The sequence below is a fragment of the Nyctereutes procyonoides genome, unplaced genomic scaffold (genome assembly GCF_905146905.1).
Source record: "Nyctereutes procyonoides isolate TBG_1078 unplaced genomic scaffold, NYPRO_anot_genome, whole genome shotgun sequence".
Taxonomy (NCBI): domain Eukaryota; kingdom Metazoa; phylum Chordata; class Mammalia; order Carnivora; family Canidae; genus Nyctereutes; species Nyctereutes procyonoides.
Window position 1 is genome coordinate 27,136,317 of NW_026575041.1, and position 5,180 is coordinate 27,141,496.

General features: G+C 37.0%; 1 pseudogene; it reads left to right on the forward strand.

Moving 5' to 3' along the window:
- The first annotated feature begins 4,531 nt into the window (after positions 1–4,531).
- On the forward strand, positions 4,532–4,649 carry LOC129506847 (U6 spliceosomal RNA; annotated as a pseudogene).
- The last annotated feature ends 531 nt before the right edge of the window (positions 4,650–5,180 follow it).

Genomic DNA, 5,180 nt, shown 5'->3' on the forward strand with positions numbered 1-5,180 from the left:
AAGTAATATGTCTGAATTAGAATTTAAAACAATTATAAATATACTAGCTGGGCTTGAAAAAAGCATAGAAGACACTAGCGAATCCCTTACTGCAGAAATAAGAGAACTAACTAGTCTGGCTGAAAATAAAAATGCTATAACTAAAATGTAAAACTAAATAGAATGTCATGACAATAGAGATGGATGAAGCAGAGGAATGGATAAGTGATATAGAAGGTAAAATTATGGAAAATAATGAAGTTGAAAAGAAGAGGGAATGAAATGTATGCACTTCGAGTGTAGGCTTAGGGAACTCAGAGACTACTTAAAGCACAACAACATTCATATCATAGGATGCCCAGAAGGTGAAGAGAGAGGAAAAGGGGCTGGAGGTTTATTTCAGCGCATTATAGCTGAAAACTTCCCAAATCTGTGGGATAAAAGAGACATGGAAATTCAAGAGGCACAGAGGACATCCATTATTTTGTAAAGTTTGTTCTGTCACTCTTTGGATCACTCTCCAGTTGTTGACTTAGATGTGGATGATATTTGTTTATTTTTCATATTTTTTAAATATTTTTTATTGAGAGGAGGAGGAGCAGAGGGAGAGGGAGAGAAGCAGGCTCCCCACTGAGTGTGGAGCCCCACATGGGGCAGATCCCATAACTCTGAGGTCATGACCTGAGTCAAAATCAAGAACCAGATGCTCAACTGACTGAGCTATCCAAGCACTCCTGGATGTGGATGATATTTAGTTGAAAACATTGGATTAGGCCAGCTCAGTGTCCTCCTACTCTGCCATCTTCCCAAACTGCCCTTATTTGCATATCTTTAAAACATCAGTCTGAGAAACAGGCATCTAATTTTGTACAAATCTAGAGTCCTACTGAAATACTTTCCAATCTCAGAGGCTGGAGAATGCCTTTGTACTCTGTCCCACTCCAGTTCACTAATATCTCCTATAAAGGAGCTTTTAAACTTGTCTAGTGTCCCTATTTTTGCAGTTTCTGCCTAGAGGACACCTCTAAGTTGTCTGGTTCTGGTTCCAATAGGGCTTATGCTTGCAGGTCCCCCAAGACCGTAACAAATGCAGAGTAAGTTCTTAACTAGCTACTACACTCAGGGAACAGCAGAAAGGCAAAAGACTGAAGTATCCAGTCTTTTGATAAAGGAGAATTATTGGCTTATTTTCATAGCTACATACTGAGGTGCAGGCATTTAATTAAAAATACATCTAAGGGCTGACTATAACACTCTTCAAAGACCTTGGTAGATGCTGCTATCACCTTTCACTTCCTCTGCTGTTCCCCAGAGAGCCACTCTTTCCCAAAAGGAATACTGTGCTTGTATCTGGTTACTCACTTTTTATCTCTGTTACCCTGGCTATGTGGCTGACTCCCAGGGGATACCTCCTGATTATTTGGCTCTGGTGGCCAGTATGATTGTATTCATTGTCCCATGGGACTATAACAAATAAAAATAGGGTTTTGTCCATCTACCAACCTCAGGATACAGTGCAAAGACAGTAGACTAACACTCCCAGTCTCTCCATGAGAAAAAAAAAAAAACCTATTTGCTTGTCTTATGGCTTCCAATGTAGGGGCAGCTTTCTAGTTTGATAAAAGTCTAAAATGCTACTAAGAGGATTGCCTGGGTGGCACAGATGATTAAGCAGCTGATTGTAGATTTCGGCTCAGGTCATGATCTCAGTGTCGTGGGACCAAGCCCCACATTGGGTTTCATTCTCAGCACAGACTCTACTTATCCCTCTCTGCTTGTTCCTCAGCCCACTCACTCCACCTCTCTTGTGTGCAATCTCTATCTAAAATAAATATATAAATAAATAAAATCTAAAAATCTTACTAAGGTATTCTGCAAGAATGGAAACTGGCAAGCACCATCTCTACATTCTCTTTGCTTTCTCCAGTTTTCTGGTATCTCTGGTACTTGTGCACTTATCTGGCAACCCAATTTTTTGCAATTCTCCCCCACAGGCTACCACTTGCTCATCTGGCTCTGGTGGTATATGAAGTTTTGATTCACAGATACTGCAGGATTATTATAAATGAAGAACATAACTGGCCACCTGCTCCCCCATAAGCACATAGACAGCTGACTAAAACACACCCCCTAGCCTTACTGTGAAGGAAGCCTACTAGCTATGTCTTCTAGGTTATCCAATTTGTTGGCCTATAATTCATAGCATCTTTATGATCCTTTGTATTTCTTTTTTTAAGATTTATTTATTTATTTATGATAGACAGAGAGAAAGAGAGAGGCAGAGACACAGGAGCAGGCTCCATGCCAGGAAACTGAAGTGGGACTTGATCCCGGGACTCCAGGATTGTGCCCTGGGCCAAAGGCAGGCGCCAAACTGCTGAGCCACCCAGGGATCCCCAATCCTTTGTATTTCTGTGGTATCAGGGATAACATTCCTTCTTTCATTTCTAATTTCATTTGAGTTGTCTTTCTTTATTTATTCTTTGTCTCACTAAAGGTTTGCCGGTTTGGTTTATTTTTTCAAAACAACAGCTCTTAGTTTAAATGATCTCTTTTTTCCCCAAATTTAATACTATACATCTCTCATTTTATCATATAAACTGAGCTTACTTTCATATTATGCAACAATTATTTTGCTTGATTATTTCTTTTTTGGATTTAAAAAACTTTAGGAAACATTTTTATAATCCCACATCCTAAGAAATGTCAACAGTATTTGAAATTCAAAAAGAAAAGGTAAATAAAAATATACTAATGCCAAAAGTGAATTTATTTTCCTCTCTCTGCCATTAAAGATTTTTTAATTGTGTTTTTACTTTGCAAAGTAAATTCAAATAAACAAATCCGAATCTCAAATAGAAAAAAAGTAAATGTTTTTGTTAATTTTCATAGAATTATACTGATTATTTTCCAGTCAATTTCATAATTTTTTCTCTTTTTCTGTATTGGAAGGTAAAGACTTCTTATACCTGTCTCACGGGTATTCCTTCATGGCATCAGCATATGGCATGCTATGAAAGTTGAATACATAATTTATTTGGTTTATTGCAATAGAAAGTTTTACACAATGAGGGAGGAAAAATAAGTAAGCAGAAAATTCATGTTTATGTTTGTTTCAGGAGGAATTCTTTTGGTGTTCCAGGCAAGAAGAAGAGTAATAATGCAGAAATTCTCCTTACAAGCATCTAGAAAGGCTAAATTTTATATAAATCTGTGAGTGTGTGTGTGTTGTACTTTGTTTTAACTGATCTCTCCAGATAGAATGAAAAATCCATATATACCAAAATCAAAGAATAATGGAAACTTGATGCTGATGGAAGCCCCAGCAGTAAGGAAATGGGAATTTATTATACAGGCTTCTGCAACAGACTTAATTTGGTCTTTTATGAAGTACGGGAATTATAATTGAGACTTTTGCATAAAGCCAGGATCCTCAAATAGGTGAGACCTTAGTAAAAAGAATATGAGATACATCCATTAATGTGGACCTTACTAAGTTCACTCTTGCTGGCCTTGGTGATTTTTCTCAGTGTTGTCCTTGGATCCTCCAGGCCAGAATAGTTGAGTTTTTATGACTGTAGCTTCCAGCTCACTCTCAAACTGTGAAGATGTCACCTTTGCTACTGCCCTTTCTTACCCCATTCTTCTTGTTTTCTACTACATATAAGTCAATATTAATTTATTGGATTATATAGTGGCAAGTAAAGAAAATCTGTGAACTTGGACTCCATTGAGGGAAAAGGGTACCAGGATACAAGTAACAGAATGAGGAGAAATAGCATATAGTACAAATTAATGCAAGAAGTTAGGCAGGACTATGAAACTGCTCTGGGGTCTAAAATACACAGGAAATATTGAGAGCATAGTTCAGAATAGTATCTGGAAAGTCAAAACTTACTATGTATAGAACATTATGCCGTATCATTAACAATAATAATAATTATACACTATGTGTCAGTTGTTTCATTTATGGTTTCTCATTTTATCTTCATAAACATACAATAGATACAAATATGCAATAGATACAATTGCATATTTCACTGTGTTTATTTTACAGAACTTGAAGCTGAAACTCACTCAATTAAGTGTCTTGCCCAAATTCCAGCAATCAGTCAAATCAGGAGATGTGACTGGAGTCCAAATCTGTAAGGCTGTAATGTCCATATAGTTTTCAATACTCCTTTGCTTGACATATTTGAGGTCATTTTGCTAAGATTTCCATGCAAAATAAAAAAAATAGTACAAATGTCAAATTTAATGTGTTAAAACTGAATTTCCAATCAACCCCCCACCACATACAACAGTTCTGTTTCACCTGCAACTTTTCCATCTTAGCTGCTGTAAACCCATAATTTTATTTTCTTTTTTTTCATAATTTTATTTTCTGAAGCCAGGAACTTTGGGAGTATCCTTGGCTCCTCTTTTTGCTCATGTCTGACATATAATCTAACAAGAAAATCTAGTACATTCCATCTTCAAAATATATCCAAAATCTGACTACTTCTCTCCATTTTCTTACTACCATCCTAGCTTGAGTTCTAGTCATCTTTCACTTGAATTGTTTCAATAGCCTCCAAAATTAGAAGACAGAGTGATCCTTTAAAAAGGTAAGCCAAGCATGGCCCCTGCGCAAGGATGACACGCAAATTCGTGAAGCGTTCCATATTTTTTTTACTAAAAAGGTAAGCCAAATCAAGTCATTAGGCTTAAAACCTTCCAGAGCCTTCTATGACCTACCCACCATTCTTTCCTATGTCCCTCTTTGCAGAATTTAGAAAGCAAGAAATTAGGTGTTAAGTTGGAAAGTTCTTTATAGACTTTGGATACTAACACATTATCAGATATATCCTTTACAAATATCTTCTTTTATGTATATTTTATTGAAGTTCCATTTGCCAACATAGAGTATAACACCCTGTGCTCATCCCATCAAGTGCTCCCCTCAGTCCCCATCAACTAGTCACCCCATCCCCCCATCCACCTGCCCTTCCACTACCCCTAGTTCATTTCCCTGGGTTAGGAGTTTCTCATAGTTTGCCTCTTTCTAATTTCTCCCACTCATTTCTCTCCTTTCCCCTATAATCTCATTCATTATTTTTTATATTCCCTCTATGAGTGAAACCATATAATAATTGTCCTTCTCCTATTGACTTATTTCACTCAGCAAAATACCTTCCAGTTTCATCCACGTCAAAAGCAAA